An 18,149-nucleotide genomic window follows, 5' to 3' on the forward strand; every position below is an offset into this window, starting at 1 on the left:
CTGAGTTTTGGTTTTGGATAGTATTTTGTTATTTTGCTATCTTGGTTAATTTATTTTATTGTTTTATTCTTATTAATGTAGTTGTTCACGTGTTTATATGTTTTAAATTGAATCTTATGTTAAGCACTTTGTTTGGCTTTGGCTGTGTTAAAGTGCTCTATAAATAAAGTTGTGTTGAGTTGAGAAACATCTGTTGGTTGACAACACCTGTTGGAATTTGGGTTCAACAACAAATAAGCAACATGTGCACATTTGCCTATTTGAGACTAATCTTATCTTCCACTGCATTGTGGAACAGTCTGTTGATGCACTTAGACTATATTTGAGGTATAATGCCATAATTTTCACAGTCTGTCATTTTACCCTCTTTTTGTTATTACTGATGTTTTTCAGATAATTTCACTTGTTTGTAGCTCTGTTAATTATGTCTTGTTGCTATGAAAACTTGCATATTCGTGTCAAAGTGCGACCAACTGGCAACCAACCGACTGCAAGAGTCTACTTTGTGGCAGTGCTTGTCAGTGTTAGTTTGTAACTCACACTCACATCACTTAAGCCACTAAGTGTGAAGTTTGAGAATTCACCTTTGGGGTCCTGCAGCGGTAAGCTTAATAGAACCACTGGTAGAAGATGTCCAACACCTATCAGAATAATTTTAAAAATGCTTATTTTCACATAACAGCTTTACTCATAATGGCTTTAAAGCTGTGTGTGATAATTTTGCACAATATTGTTATTCGTCTGTATATTGCTTTACTAAGCTAATAATAACATTGTTTATTCTGTCATATTCATAAGGTCTAAAGACTGATCATTAGATTACATTTCATACCTGCTTGTTCTTTTCAGTGTCACTGGCCCCTTGAGACAATCCCATGATGCACTGGGGAAATGGAGGGCTACACACCAATAATAAAAAATTAATTAAAAAATATTGTCTGTTGTCTCCTCTCTTTATTTCTATCTGGCTGACACACACACACACACACACGAACACAACACAAATTCCACCAGTGTCCTGTTCCGCTCTGCCAAGCTCTCAGGACCACCGGAGGGTACCACATTACAGGTTTGTTTTTCTTGTATCTGCTCCATCAGAGAGGAGCAGACCTCATTCTTGTGTGGCCCCTGTAGGGTCCTGGGGCCCCACAAATCCACCCATCCAATCTCCACTGGCCCCTTGGGCCCCGAACCCCAAACACAACAAATCACTGAAACAAAAATGCGTGCTAGCATCCCTAATGCCCAAATTTTTACACTTCAAAAACACAATTATGCTAATGCCAAGAATCATTTGCCATTCCATCTCTGATTTAATGCGGCCTTTTAGTGGGGAAAGCTAATTAGAGGCTTTAATTAACGTGTGACACAAACTGAAGAGAAGCGCGAAGGAGCCTGTCGATCATGGAGGAGCACAGTGAGAGTGGTGAAAGAGGGAGAGTGAGAAAGAGAAGTCTGAAAGCTATGCAAATGAGGCAAGGGAGTGCCGTGGGGAGTCATGGATCTCTGGCGCTACAACGGTTTTTGTAAATATCACCATGACCCATCGACAGTGTGGAGCCATCTCATTAACAGACTGGAAGGTGTCACCAGAACTCAGTCCATGAGGGTCAGCACAGAGTCGCTGCAACCTGAGCTTAGTGAGGGTACCATCATTAAAACTGTGACAAAACACAGGATTTAAGAGCATGTTCTGTAATGCAAATAACCTATTCCACTCACATCAACCTTTCCAGTATAACTACCTCAGGATGGATGGCCCAGAGCACTGCTGGACACTCACTGCACCTCTATACTATGCATCTGCAGCTGCAGATATATAGGCTATGCTGCCTGAATGCACACTGTGATGGCACTTATCGTATTTCACACAGCGGTTTGCAGGTTTCTGTAAGTTAAATGGCAACACGTGGAGACAGGAGTCACCTTATTAACACAGACTGGAAGGTGAACTCTGCAGGACAACGCTGCATCATTGTTGCACAACTTGAGCTCAGGATATTATCATCATTACAACGGATAGATATAAATCATCATCATTACAACGGGTAGATACAAACATACTGAATATAATCACCTTGTTTTGTTTTGTTTTTTGCAGTTGCAGTGCTGCACTTTTCCCTCTGAAAATAAACTGGGCCAAATAAAACTGAAAATGGAAATAGAAGATAGGAGCTGGAAATAGGAAATTCAAGGAAAGCTTTTATTCTATTTTCACTTGGATTCACAAAGTTCTGCTTCATGGGGAAAGCATTTTAATATGCAATATAAATATATTTCAGGGCTCTATTCATTTCTCCTTTTTATTGGCTAAAGTACTTTTGTGGCAACAGTTTAAAGTGGTTCTTTTTGGAGCATCATAAAAAGACGTTAGGCAGCTAGGGAGAATGTAATTTCCACATTTAATCTATGTATATGACAATAGTTCGGCTTAAACTGTTTGAGTTTTTTTTATACATTTGAACAAGATTATGTACTTTTTGTTTTTTATTTTTTGTTGTATTTTAAATGGCAATATTATTTGCTTGATTCTGGTTGAACAGCAATGCTCATTTATTTTATGCATTCCATGAAAATGTGTACTTGATTTTGACTGTAAAGGCTATAATACAGAAAGAAACCATCATTATTGCTGCAGTCTGAGAGTCTTGGAAGGCTGATGTCACTTTGCTTCTACTTTGCCGAAGCTCTTATTGTTCTTAGTGTACTCTGTCGACATGACTTCAATCCTTTATGGGCACTACAAGTTTTACTCTTTGGGATCAGTGCAGCAGTAGGGGAGTGAAATGTGCAGCTACCTCATCCCTACATGTGTACCACTTTAAAATTCATGGAAAAAATAGTCCATCTAACCGCTGGGTGAAGATTACAGTTTATAGTATTGATTGCCAGTCTCTACCCTTTTCAGTTGGTTGAAACTTTTCACCAGGCCCTCAACTCCATACACTGTGGTATTACCCTATAAACAGAAAAATCAGTGAAGAGTAAATGCATCATTAATCTTCATGTTTCATCTTTTTCCTCAATAGATATAGAGGTGAAACCATCCTGAAACCATGATATAATGCATACACACCCAGAGCACTCCAGTTATAAAACACCATAAATTCACTGAGGTATCACTTGTCATGTCCTCACACATCAAACACTGTTCAAACTTCAAAATGTCTGATCTAAACTTTGGGCTACCATCAATCTTCTCAAGGTTCTCTGTTATTAATCTTTGAGAGGAGACAGAAGAGTGAGGCTCACCTGTGTGTTCAAGACAAGTTTTCAGGTTCAGTCACAGCAAACAACCTTCATGGCACATCGTTCCCTTGACCTGCAGGCAAAATGTACAAAATGGGAAGTTTCAGTCCTTCAACAACATCAATCTCATTCCAGTCAAACTAAATCATGACATGTATATTTTAGAATAGTGAAAGAAAGTTTTACTTCAGGCATTTTAGGAAATGATCTTCAGAGTCTGAACAAACATTTGCATCTCATGAAATGATTGGACAGACTGTGATCTAGGCAATATTTAAGCTGGTACTTTATGGTAGGCAAATCATATACAACAAGTGTCAGTCCCTTCTTATTAGAGGATTACATCTGCAATTTAAAAAGCCTGACAAAAAAAACTAGAGGTGCACACATAGATACACAAATACAAAAGATAATTGTTACTATAAGGTCTATACATTAAGATTCAGATTGTTTCTTTTTTACAATTTATGAGAAAACACATCAGATCATTTAGAACTCAATTCACCGCTGTGGTGGTAAGTAACTAAGAACAGTTACCCAGGTACCTCAGTACAAATTCAAAGTATGTATACTTTGCCTGAGTATTTTTATTTTCTACTACTCTGTACTTCAAGTTCATTATATTTCAGAGGCAAATATTGTACTTTTTAATGCACTATGTTTACCTGACACCTTCAGGTACTAGTGTTTTTTCATCCCCTTTTTGTGCAGTTCCATAGCCTTCAAAATTGTGGGAGTCAAACCCACATACCACTAAATTAGGTGATTTTGAATAATATATTTTCTAAAATTAAATATACAGTTTTTAAAAAGCCTTGCAAGTGCTGGAAAATGCACTAAGCTGAAAACAGGGCTATTACAAACATACAGTATACCTAGCTTGTAGAATATGAAGTATTGCTGAAGGTTAAACTAGCCTACAGTATATAAAGTAATTAAAAATAGTGCAACCTTAAATAACTTCAGCATTAAAGCCCAATATAGGCTACACACAAAAAATGTAATGGCACTGTTTGCAATTTCTTGATTTTCTGCATAAATTGGACAAGAAATATGATCTGATTTTCACCAAAGTCAACAAACACAACATTTCTAAGCTGATAAAACACAGTCATGATCTTTCATGTGTTTAATGAACATACCCATTAAACAGACAAAGTGATGGTGGAAAAAGTAACGGCAACACAAGGCTTCTGAGGTCAATGAATGTCAGCTGTGTCAGGTGTTAGTAAACCTGGAGTCCAATCAGTGAAACAAGAGCTACCTTGACTTATAAAAACACTCAAACAGTGTCAGTGTGCTTTTCACAACAGCATCAACTGATGTGAGCCATGCCTTGCAAAAAGAGATCTCAGAAGACCTAAGATCATGATTTGTTGATTTGCATGTAGCTGGAAAGGTTTACAGAGTCTTCTCAAAGACTTTAGATATGCATCAGTCCAAAGTTAGACATACTGTTTATAAATGGAGATGGTTTGGCACTGTGGCTGTTCTCCATAAAAGTGGGCGCCCAGCCAAGATCACTCCAGAAGCACAATGCAGAATGCTCAATTAGGTAAAACAAACCAAGCATAGAGTAACAGCTACAGACTTGAAGGATTCAATGGAGTTGGTTAACACCTCCATTCATGAGTCAACCATATATAAAATATTGAACAGGCATGGTACCTGTGGCAGGACGCCATGGAGGAAGCCATGGCAAAGACTACCAGGAAGTTTGACAAAGACCACCTTGACACTCCACAATACTACTGGGAAAATGTCCTTTGGACAGATGAAATGAAGGTCGAATTGTTTGTGAAGACCACAGCACTATGTATGGCGTGCAAAGAGAACAGCATACCAACATGAAAACATCATCCCAGCCACCCTGAGTTGGCTGTTCACAAGCTGAAGCTCAGAACAACCTGGAATGATGCAACAGGGAAATGACCCTAAAAATCAAAGTAAATATACTACAGAATGGCTTTGGAAACACAAAATCTACCTTTTGGAGTGGCCCAGTCAGAGCCCAGACCTCAACCCAATACAGATGCTGATGAATGATCTCAAGAGCCGTTCACACCAGATGTCCTAAAAATATGGCTGAGATGCATAATAGTGTCAGAGATGCAGCTCTGTCAGGAAGAATGGTCCAAAATTCCTTCTGAATGTTTTGTGGGTCTAATCCACAGCTACAGAAAATGCTTGCTTGAGGTAATTTTTGCCAAAGGTGGTTCAACCAGTTAAACACACTGTTGTCATTACCTTTTCCACCATCACTTTGTCAGTTTAATGGGTATGTTCAATAAACACATGAAAGATCATGACTGTGCTTTATCAGCTTAGAAATATTGTTTTTGTTTATATTTGTGATTTTGGTGAAAATCAGCTCACATTTCATGACCAAGCAAGGAGATTGCAAACAATGCCGTTATTTTTTCTTGTGACTATATGACAGTAAAATGCTGGCAGGACCCATTTTTCTACCAAATAAGTTTTTTGTTTTATACATTAAGCACATTTTGCTGATCATACTTTAGTATTTTTAATAAAGCACCATGTTAAATGAAGGACTTCTACTTATAGTACTGTTATGGCTAGTCCCCCTCACCTGGAGGGTGAGGGAGAACTGAGAGAGGACTCAAGACTGTTGACCCAGGTGCTAGTAAAAAAGGTGGTTTTAATGGTGGGGGAATCACAAAAAGGAACAGAGTCGAAGAACACATACAACCAGGGCTGAGCAAATACGGCTGAGGAGAAACGGACGACCAGGGGAGAAGACAGGCTAACAGCAAAAAACAGGAGAGTCGGAGGAACAGGACGGACAGGTGAATAAACAAGCTAACCAAGAGGGTAGGCGAATGAAAACAGAAATCCACAGCACAGGAACTGTCAGCGTGGATAACAAAAAGAATGTCTAGCTAACCACATGGGGGGAAAAACGAACTCAGAGATCCACAGCACAGGAACTCTCAGCGTGGAAAACAAAATGACGTACAAATTCATACCACGACTATAGGGCTGTTACGGGGTATGCACGGTAGTGCTCTGGCGACGGTGGAGCGTTCACCAGAGGTGTAAATAAGGTAGGAGGGTGATTACAGTAATGCGGCCCAGCTGTGTGCAACAACTCACAATTCACTAATTACAAAATGCGACACAGGTGGGGCACTGATTCTGCAAAAAGAACGAGCAGAAGAGAGGCAGGTCGCGCTGAGTGGACCTGACAAGTACAGTTATTTGTGGTACTGCTACATTTACTTATGAGTAGGCACTTCTTCAACCGCTGCAAAGAACTACAGCTCTGTGTTTATGCAAATGACATTTTACTATTTCCACAGTACTATGCATTTTATCTACAGAGCTTTGGGCTCCCAGATACAGATTTGGTGGTTCACTCTCTCATAATGTAAATTCATGGCTGCGACAGGTAGCTTACTTGTTTGGGTGAACAACTCTGAAAAGCCTCTGTACGTTAGGCAGGCAGAAAATTGGACACTTTAGTGACTATGCTAACCTAGCCTATTATCATTTAAGCTAACTTCTCAGACAGCCCTGGTCTTTTTGTAATAAAAATGACATTTTGTTACTACGTTTTAGGGCTTGAATGACATTAATTTTCCTGATTGCAGCTCAAACTTTAAGGGTCATAATTAAAACAGTGAGAGACTTTGGATTTTATTTGTTTGCTTGTTGTAAAGTGGTACTATTTCAACAAAATTTGATAATGAACATTAACACGTTTCCAAATAAACCAGCATTTATTGTTTGACTCCTTATTAATGCAGTGTTATACAACACACATCTGCAGTCATGATGTATCAGACAAGGTGCTCTTGTATAAACTCTGAATTAACAATGCAGCAAGGCAATATTCATATGAACTCTGGAGCATTGTTCTCAAGGTCAGTGACTCTTAAGTGGATATAAAATATGTTCTTCACTAATATGATACAGCAGAAACCTCTTTCACTGAGGACACCAGGAAGAGGTGAGCTCATACTGAGAGTATAAACCTACAAATACAAGCTGTCTTCAAAGTTTAAATAGTAACCTAATGGAGTGTAACAAAGTATGTTTACTCGAGTACTGTAACATTTATGTGACAGATATACAGATACTCCACCACCCCCTCCCAAAAAAGAAAAGAAAAGAAATTTTACTGTATATAAATGTGTTTAAACTAGGTCCGATCAATCACCTACTGTACAATGATATATATAGTCAAAAAAAATATGCAAAATAACAATTTCAGTAATTTTTAAGCAGAAATATTTGGTGGTTTTAGCTTGTCATATGTGAGGATTTAACGCTTTTCTTTGTTGATTAATAGTGAATGGCATATCTTTCTGTTTTGGACTGATAATCAGACAAATAGTTTTAAGAGGTCACCTTGGGCTGCTGGAGGATTTCATAAGCATTTTTCATTAAATTTTGACATTTCACAGATGAAATGATTAATCAGATAGTTTAGAAAACAACTGGAAGATTAACTGAAAATGAAAATAATCATTAGATGTAGACCTATTAATGAGTATTTTTTTAAAACTTTAAGTACTTTTTGATCAGACTACTTTTACCTAAATAAGATTTTGAATGCACAACCTTTACTTTTATAACGAAAGAAAAAAACATGTCCACTAGGGTCCGGGACCTGCAGTCAGTGCAATAATCTTGATTATGTTGCCAAGTAACAAAAGTATTTCTTACTCCAAAGTAGATGCAGAGATGTGAAAAACCAGGCCTCCACTTAAGAGTGCAACTACATTTGTATCTGTCCTGAAAGAGCAATAAACTGAAAGAGAATTCTCATTATGTCAGTAAACATTATTTCATTGCACTCATGAAAAAAAATCAATATAATGTTGAGAGAGGTGGAGGTGAAAAAAACAAAACAAAATGGTAGTGTTGCTGAGGTTGGCATCAGAGGGGCCTTTATTGTGAACTTGATTAAAAGAAAATTGCTTTCAAGTGCTCTCAGCAGGCTGGGGGGTTGAGTGGGTGTGCACTTGTGTGCAGCACTGGTGGAGTTCCACAAACATGCTTTCAGGGTAAGGAAACAAGATGAAGAAATTCTGTGAAACTGCCTGAGGACAATGGATGTGAAGGCACTGGTGACATGTTGGCACAATATTACTGCTATTGTAATTTTGAATACATTTTTATTTATATGCCACTTCCGAGACTGGTGAAATTCAATTTTTACTTCTGTCCTAGAAATGAAGCATTTTCAGTACCTCGCTATGACAAAAAGAGTTTAGACTGCATGGGTTACATTTATAATGATAATCTAATAATTATACTACACATTCTACTTCCATAAATCAGATATCAGGGTGTTGTTTCTCACTGTAACCACATGAAAATGAATGAAAGGAAAAATAGGTATTCATGTGTCAGACCACCCAAATAAGTCAAAGAAAAACAAATTAAAATCATATAGTTGTGGATCTTGGCTTGTTAAGCATTCACCTGACAGGAGTGTCAGATGGATGGGGTCTTTAATTTTAGAACTGTCAACTTTGTGTAATTTATTCCCTCTTGAATTCGAAATGACATCAGGAGATCAAATACTGTCCCTGATTTCCATAAAATGTTCACCTAATTGGCTTTTAAGGGGTGGAATGAGCACTGGTGAATAATTTAACTACTGGGTTTTAAAGTAGTCTGACTTTGCTGAGAATACTTTTGGAAATCCATTACTGTGCAGGGTTAAACTTTCTTTCTTTCTTCTTCTTCTTTTTTAAACCACTAGAAATTTATTTTACATTTGATTTGATTTAAATTAGGCTTCTCATCCAGGAACTCATTAAAACATATTGTCATTCTCTTCATGTATGAAGCCCACAGCAGCAGAAGCATGGCTGAACGTGTTGGTACTCTTCCACTAAATAAGGAAAAATCTGGAAAAAAATGAAACTGACAAAAGTAACAAATGTAACATTATTTAATAATAATCGTACAACAAATAATAAAATAGTAATAATAAAATAGAACAACAAATGAAAATGGTATTGGCAAAACTATTTGGACCCTTAACCTAATATTTTGTAGTGCACCATATAGAGGCAATCACTACAACCACAGAGCTTCTTCTAAGTCATTGTTGGTGCTTTTAGATGTATATTTTGTTCACTGTCTTGTTGGAGGAGCCATGACGTGACTGAGACAGAGCACTTTGACAGTTCCTCTCTAGACTGCTTTAGCAGGGATTTGGACAGTATGTATGTGTTTTGAAGTTTTATTTGGTTCTTTTAACACCATCTGAACTATCCTTCTGTTCAATCAGGGCTCAATTTTCCTCAAGTGGCTGTCTCCAAGAAGGTTCTCATGGGCCTTAAACTTCTTAATAATATTAGAAACTGTGGTCACGGGAGCATCAAGCTGCTTGTAGATGGTCTGAGTCCTTTTCTCCATTTAAATAGGCTGAATGATTTATTTAAAATACAATTTAAGACACCTATTAATATTAATTGATAAGATTTTTCTCCAAATATCACTACACTCAACTTATTACCGCTCTCGGGGGGCATGAGTGGAACCAAGGGAGTGGCCAGGGGTGGCATTGGTCACTCCTAAAGTCTGATTGACCACCCCTGGTGCCAACCCTGCCAGAGTCATAGGGCCGTATTTTGAGGATCCGCGGTGTCTGATCAAGTGGTGGAAGTGATGTTTGGGTGTGTCCATGTTCATTTCAGTAATTTGACCATCAGAAAAAACAGTTCAAGTGCCTTTGTCAGCAGCAAAGGGCTGTACTTGATCTCCTCATTAAAGCAGAAGTGTGTTTTGGGTTTAACATGCAATTATCCAGTCAGTGTGTAACCTCACATCCCCTGTCAGAGTTGTGCGAATTTGAATGTTTGGAAGATTGCTAGCATACCGGTGGGCTTGCCAGGTCAGATGTCAGTAAGATTTTCCAGGAAATCTGATGGAACAGATCTGCCAATGCGGGAGTTGAGGGCGCACAATCACTAATAAAATGGGTATTTATTATTAACACATATACATTGACGTGCACAACACCCAATGCATGTCTTGCACAGCGTGCCCCATGGTATAACAAGCATAGTGCACGAGCATTGTGCATGCACCTACTGTAGATAGATTTGACTGTTGACCATAGACCTGTCTTTTTATTAGTTTGTGGGCCCTCATATTACAAACGCACCCAACGTTTTTCCTGGACACACCCCATTTTCATCTGGACAACTGCCAGCATTAAGTCAACAGACAAAACGCAACGTGATGCAATTGCACAGGTAGGAAATTAGAAAACAGACGCGTTACCTGCACCACACGCTATGGTTTGATAGGGCTGAAAATGTGATGGTTGTCAGTAGTAATGAATAAAAAATTTTAAAAAATGCTGAATTATTTTCCTAAATACAAATAACATTTTCCTGGTGTTTTATAACTGATATGGGCCAAATTTGTTTTATTCAATATCATGCATGCTGCATGATAATTGCATTAATTTCTCTGATTGTGTTGTTGTGGAGTACTTTGCATCTAAGGGCGGGGGGACCACTGTGCAGCAGCAATGTCCCTGACCAGGAGTAAATAAGGAGCACAGCCAATGTTAGCTAAAGAAAGCACTGTGTGCGTCTCATTTTTACACAGAATAACCAGGGATTCTTAATAATGAATGGTTTATTATCACATTGAAGTATTTTAAAGGTGCCATCCCTCTGAGTCTGTGCCCCAGGCTGGTCACCTTGTTCAAAATTTTATAGATCCAACCTTGCTAGGTGGTACCAATACTTTTGTTCAGGCCATTTTAGAAGATCTGTTTAGCATTTTTCCCAAATTCTGTGGTCAAACACTTACAGATATATGAAGCCTCTTGGATGAGAAGTGAAATGTCTTCAACCTAAAACCAAGTCCAGTTGATTTTTTCTACATTTTTTTCAGCTTACTATGACCTGGATGACTGAGAATCATGTCAAAAAAATTTTTTATTACAACACATTTCAGGAGCATTGGTTAACTGATGTCTAAGGATAGCAACAGTTTCAGTTGCATCTGCATAGTTGTAGCTTTCATAATACTGAAATGAATGAACCTTGTATGATGGAGATTTTATTAAAGAAAATGCATCTTTGTTTAATTGCTGTATAAGTCAAATGGATCAGTGAATCTGCAAATAGTGAGAATTATTCTGTTATACGTCTCTGCACTGGGTTTACTTTGGTACACACTAGTTTAGCACGCTGTTCAAACATATTTACTATATCAGAATTATTAGCATATGCACTGTTACACAGCCAGCGCTGACTTTATAAATAGTCTTCTTAGTGAATAACTTTAACTGATTAATGAGCCTGTTTACCTACACAAACTGTGGGTGTGTTTCTTCTTTTGTCTTTTTTTATTAATTAATTTTCTTTGAATCATTAACAATTACATATCTCAAAAAATATTCAGTTTTGACAAATCTTTTCAGAGTTGAAATATGACTTTCTCTGATAACTGAATTAGATACATTTTTTTCAGCTAATAATGCGTCTAAGATCTTTGATATCAACTGTTAAATAAACAATTGGTTATTTTAGAAATCAAGATTATTCACATTCTTATTGAGATTTAGATGGAAAGACTGATATGACTGTCATATCTGTATAATAAATATGAATCTGGAGAGAGCAGCCCATTTGCACAGTTTGGTATTAAAACCCTTTCATGCATGAATTATGAAAGCCACAGTCAAGATTTTTTTCCTCAGTGTTTTTATTACTCTTTGGGCATAAAAAGACAAAAACTGAACTTTTTTTTTTTTTTACTTGCAGTTTTCAAGGAGTTATTCACTTGTCCACTCAGGTGGACTGCATGCGTTTTGAGTTTTTAAAGTGAAGAAACAATTTCACAAAACAGAAAGAAATTATGTCAAAATTATGAAATGATTGTTCAAATTCTGTTACCAGTGTTTATAAATTTTAACAGTTTCTAACACTGCTCAATGCATTGCAAAATCACTAAACCCCACTCCTCATTCATGTTGTCTCTTCCTCCCTCCATCCTTCCCTTCATCCCTCATTCAGCCACCAACTTTTGACTTCTCATCCCCTCCCTACTGCCCCTTGTTGACCTGTATATTATTCAGTTAACATATTCTATCAAAAATATTGTCAGTGGCTCTGTAAACACGATTTTAGATGGAATTCAGCTGTATGGTCTGGTTTACTGACTTGTGCATCAGTTCACCAAGTCTGTCTTCTATGAAAATTGGCAAAGCACCCAGGGCACAAGACACTGCATGCAGATGTATTTGGTCTTTCCGGTGCATGCAGCATCATGGCATCTGTTTGCATTTTTCACTTCGGATAGATTGATTTACAGCCAAAAAGGTACTGCAACTATATTATTTACAATAAAAACAAAGTTCTGGTAATAGAATGAATTGTTGTTGAAATATAACCAGCAATGCATGATGTCCAATTTAGTGGACAGATAAATAATCAGAATTTCCTCCCAAGATAAAATCAGTACTTCAGAAATTTAACAACCGTATATTTCTTTAGGTGTTACTTGATGTTATGATATTTTTGTACCTCCAAGGGTCTCCTCCTATAGAAGGATTGGCAAGATATTCCTAAGCTAATCAGCCTTTCTTTCTTTCCGTCGGCCATTTTGGTTTTAAGAATTTGTTTTGCACTTACAATGGCTGACCAGTGGGTGGCAGTGTATGGAATAACACACTAGCATCCACTGAAGTGGATGATATGCAACTACTCAATCAGAACCCATGCACATACAAGAAAACAGCTTTTAAATAGCTGTCCACTGTAGTGACCACTATGCATGAAAGGGTTTAAGTACTGGAAACAGGTGTAAGCAGCTAGCCTGGCTCTGTCAAAAGGAGGCAAAATCTGCCTACCAGCACATCTTAAGCTCACTAATTAACATATTACTGTATAGTTTATCTTGTTGGATTGACCCACACAGTACAAAAATAGCGGAAAAACATCCTGAATGCATTTTCAAGTCATTAAATGCAAATAAATCCAGTCTTTAAAATGCTAGAATTCAGCCACTTCTTTTATGATTCTCTTATTAGGAATCCCAGAGATCTTATTTTGGTCTGACATGATGTGAGATGCAGCTGACAGTAGCTAGGAGTAACTTGGCATTCGACAGAACATGTAGCCCACAGACAGACACAGAGACAAGACAGGACACTTCAGTGACCACACTCAGATGGGTGAAATCACCCAGTCTGACAAACTCATCCCGCACGATCGATAGCTGCTGTAACAACAGCCCTTCTTGTCACAGGCTGGAGAACAAGCTGTTGTGAAGGTCTGAGAACAGAAGATAGACCCAGGAGGGCAGGCTTGATTTACGAGCATGAGTCAAGATGGAGGCATAGTCACCCACATACTGTAGACGGCCTTCCTGCCATACCAGTTTCCCTCTCCCCACTTGCCTGCCTTCTGCTGTACTCGTCCTCATTCCAGTGTCTATTTTCCTGCCTGTTGACAGCAGAAACGAACTGAAATGACACACCACCCAAGAAAACATTTCGGTGTGTTCTGTACCTTCAGTTGGATTTGTTGAATAGTGACATCCTAAATGTCACCTTTAGCTTGTTTAGTTTTATCGTTACAAACTAGGGAAGGGATTCTTGCTGATGTCTAGATAGATAATGCAAGAGAAAGAAATCATTTCACCATGACATGTAGCCGTCAGCCACTGGATGAAACGCACTGGTGACTCTTAGAAGGTTAACTACTGTCTGCTGCCAGTGTTTGGCCACCCTGAGGTAAGAAACTGTATTATTTTGTGAAGGACATACTGTATCACCCTCAGGCAACTGTACACTCAGTAGCATTGGTCATAGTAGAGATAAATATGTATCAGCTTTGGTCATTGACTGCAGTAGTGATTATAGAGCATGTGTCTGCTTTTGAAAATGGACTGGTGAGCTGATTTGACATGGATATTGTCATCCTATTTTAACTGACTTCAAGCAAAAGGAGAACACTTACAATGCACAGATAGAAAAGAGATGTTTTCATATATTAGTCTTGGATTTGCAGGCTCATCCATTCCTTCAGACACTTTCTTCAAAGTGTAAAAATGTTTTGCTTCACTGTTAGTGCTACAACTAATGATTACTTTTTTATCTGCAAGTTATTTTTAGATGAATTGTTTTGTCTATAAAATGTCAGAAAATTATGAAAAAAAAACTGTCCATTTGTCCACACACTGTTCAAAGCCCAAAGATATTCAATGACAGTCAATTTTCACAACACGAAGGCCTATTATTTCACTCAGCTGTCTATCAGCAGTGTGGCCCTACATGAAAACATTTTCAGTTATTGTCATTTCACTTGAAAGATTTCTGGATTTCTTGTTTTCTCTGTGCTTCTGTTAGTGGTTTTGAAGGGGGTGGGGCTTTGCCAAAAATGTTACAGACATTAGAATTTGGCAAAGTTTGAATCAGATTCTGTTGACAGTTGGTGGGTGGTTTCACCACTGTCAGTGAAATGCAACATAAACCACTGCTGTTGGCAGTTTGGGACTATTGTTATGATACATTCACTGTAATATAAGTGAATTAATATGGAGACAGTAGTGGAGGCAGCTGCAGTACGTAAGACATCCAGATGTAAAATATTGAAGCAAATTTGCATTTTAACTGTCTTAAGAAATCTAAATGAGATCTGTCATAAGCCTGTTCAGCACTTGACCACATATTTTGGCAATGTTTTAAACCTCAAAATCCTTCCAACACACAGTTGTACCCCCCCTCCCTATTTATCAGGCTACTGTTGAGTGAGTGAAGACACCCTGCCACCATCTCCCTCCCTGGAGCTGTATCAATATTCATGGGTCTGCCGGGTGTGTTTTTGCGATGGCTGTCTCATTAGCCTTTGATCCCCTTGCGTGAGGCCTGTCGGAGCATTGCTGTGCCAACAACAGAGCAGCGTTTGAAGTGTAGAGAGAACAGCTGCTTGCATTGATCTCCATATACTTTCTTTGCTATCTTCACACACGTCCACACATACACAGATGCTGTTCACAGGCACATGAATACATGCATCTACTGTAGGCCAGCACTTTACTTTCAACAGTCTGACCTCAACACTGCCACAACTGCAAGTGATTGGCTCTCATAACTTCTTTATAGCACGTAATGTAATATATAGAGCCGATAAAGAACATTAATCATTTAGTCGATCAAATTAACTGACAGCAATTTTGATAACCAATTAATCATTTAGGTCTTTAGCAAAAATACCCACAATTCATTAGTTTTTCTTAGCAATAGTACAGTGAATATGCTATTTTTGGGTTTTAGACCAGAAGACAGTAAGACAAAACATCTGTGCCATGGAAACTAGTCATTGATATTTTCACAATTTTCTGACATTTTATTCACAACAATTTATTGATTATTCAAGATTTGCAGATTAATCAGTGATTAAAATAGTTCCTTGTAGCCCTAGTAATATATATTAAAGCGTACATGGCTTTGGGTGTTAATCCCTAATCATATGATTTATAACCTGCAGGAAGTTAAATCTGTGAAATATTGGGCTGAATGACATGAATTACATTCATGTCATCTCAGTAAAGACAGATAATAGAATAGTCTTGTACTTCTTGGACTTATCAACAGGTATTATTCAAACACACCCTCCCAAAAATTTTCATAAAGAAAATAAATAAACACATCTGAGCTGAGATTACACAGAGAACATCATTATACACACGGAAAATTAACAATGAGGTACTTCCTCTAACAAAATGGGAATACTGTCATCAAATTATTATTCAATTTAGAGCAATCCGGTTAAGCTCATCACGGTAATTACAGAATTACATGCTGAAATATATATACTGTTTTTAAAATGAATGTCATAGTATAACTCACCTTCTCTTTGCAAACTATCAGGAGTAATTTGCTTTAAAATGAGTTGAAGCAGCAAAAATGACACAACATCCTATAATATGCAGCCAGAGCACAACTCCTGCCTGCTATACCACGATGCCCCTGAAAAATACAGGCTTTCTTCACTTCTTGAAATTTACACACTTGGAACTATCACACTGAATCACCAAATTACCTCAGTAATTCTACTGTGTTCTTTATTATTAGAGTTCACTTCCTCTGTTTAATGTTGAGACATTTTTCACTGTGCAGCAGGAAGCAGAGGGTCCGTTTAGTATGAGATCATAACATCTGCACAAAGACAGTCCCTGCATATTCTCCTCTCTATTTTAAAACTCTATCAGCTGTACAAAATGCAGTTAAAAATCAGGTCTAGGAGCTTGTCTAGGCTACTGCTTCCCTGGGAACAGGTTAGTCGATCAATACAGCCAGGGTGCCTGATAACATTAGGCCGTCCTTAGTGGCACTAATGAAGAGAGTAGTTGACACAGTCTCAGGAAGACTTAGGTCAGAGAAGCAGTCTGCTGAGCTGCGAGCCAGCTGACTACATAAAATGTGATCTGGGATGATTGTTACATTTTAAAAATTATTTCAATGACTTTAGTGGCATTGAAAATGGCATCCATGCATTTTTTAAATATTGATTTATTACAACGTATTTGGATTACAAGAGCAGACTGTGAAGAAAATTCCAAAGGGAAATGCATTTTTAATCAATGCAACAATTTTAAATAAATAATCTGAATGAGTCTGATTGGAAATGTTTATAAATGTCAAAAGAACTGCATCCTAGCAGAATTGTTATTGACATTTTGATACACCGGACCCTATTTTACTCCACTTACTCATACACACACATACACACACAGAAACCTGCGGCTGCAAAACCTTAATTGGCAGGGTCTTTACACACAGACTTGATTTAACACCCTCCAACATCTGACTGCTGCGGGTCCACAGTCCTGATAAAGATGAAAGCATGGCAGGCACAAAAGGAGGTAGTGAGAGGTAGCATACCTCGTAGTGGATGCCTTGGTTTTAAACTCAGGAGCTGCTGCGATGCACTGGTGAGGCGGGACTGTCGACTTCTCCCTCTGTGTCTTCTCCGGGATGGAGACTCAGGAGGAGAGCTGCTCCTTCACTGCCTCCTCCCTGCCTCTGGCTCGCTCTGCTACTGTCTCAACCCCTCTCACTATCATACCGCCCTCCCTCCCCCCTCCTCTTTTCTCTCCTCCCCTTTTCTAACCTGCTCCCTTGTGTCTTTTCTTTCTCCTACACCACCCTACTCCTCAAATTCCTCAAGTGTGACAAAGGAAATTAAGGTGTTACCATTACTTTCAGCTTTTTCTACAGACTATGTTTGCCTTTTTGCTAAAATAGAATTTTTACCAATCATTATTTAAACCTCTGGTAAGGGGAATTGTCTGTATATCATGGTTAGAGGAATCCAAAATCTGTGTGGTGACTAATGCACTGTGTACTAGGCTGCAATGACTATTTTCACTTCAGTTAAATTTAAATTCAACATGTATTATGTTTCTTGTTTCATCTGAACAATGGTCCAAAACCCAAAGATGTTCATTTGATTATCAACATTCCCAATCCTTGCATTTGACCAGCTTGAACCAGCACATTTGAGATTTTGTTTAAAAACCAACTAAAAAGATCAACTGTTTCTAAAAAAAATTGTTACCAATAATTTTTCTGTTGAGAGACTAACTGACTAATCAACTAATCATTTCAGCTCTACAGTGACCTACCACTGCTGGGAATGTAACTTTAGTCATATACTGCTGAGGTGGATTCAGGTAAAAGACACATTAATTTATTGATTTGTCCCTTTAAAACGATACTAATTGCAAATAAGAGATGTAGATAAACAAGCAGAGGAGATAATGAAGATTTTTCATGGTCTCTGATAACAGTATGTGGAATGTGCAAAATGGACTCAGAAGGCTGTTGCTCATGTATCTCCTCACATCTGGAGCATAGCTCAAAGCTTTCCCACCATCTCAGTGCAAAA

At 38.0% G+C, this 18,149-nt stretch overlaps 1 long non-coding RNA gene across 1 annotated transcript in view; it reads right to left on the reverse strand.

The window, feature by feature from the left end:
- The window catches only part of LOC109959902 (uncharacterized), a 64,058-nt gene extending 46,797 nt beyond the window's left edge, over positions 1-17,261 (reverse strand). The window contains exons 1-2 of the long non-coding RNA XR_002274892.1: positions 17,144-17,261; positions 3,253-3,322 (exon numbers count right to left, since the gene is read on the reverse strand). This is a non-coding gene — a long non-coding RNA (uncharacterized LOC109959902). The remainder of the gene's footprint in view (positions 1-3,252; positions 3,323-17,143) is intronic.
- Between the last annotated feature and the right edge of the window lie 888 nt (positions 17,262-18,149).

The sequence above is a fragment of the Monopterus albus genome, unplaced genomic scaffold (assembly GCF_001952655.1).
Source record: "Monopterus albus unplaced genomic scaffold, M_albus_1.0 scaffold41.1, whole genome shotgun sequence".
NCBI classification, from domain to species: Eukaryota; Metazoa; Chordata; class Actinopteri; order Synbranchiformes; family Synbranchidae; genus Monopterus; species Monopterus albus.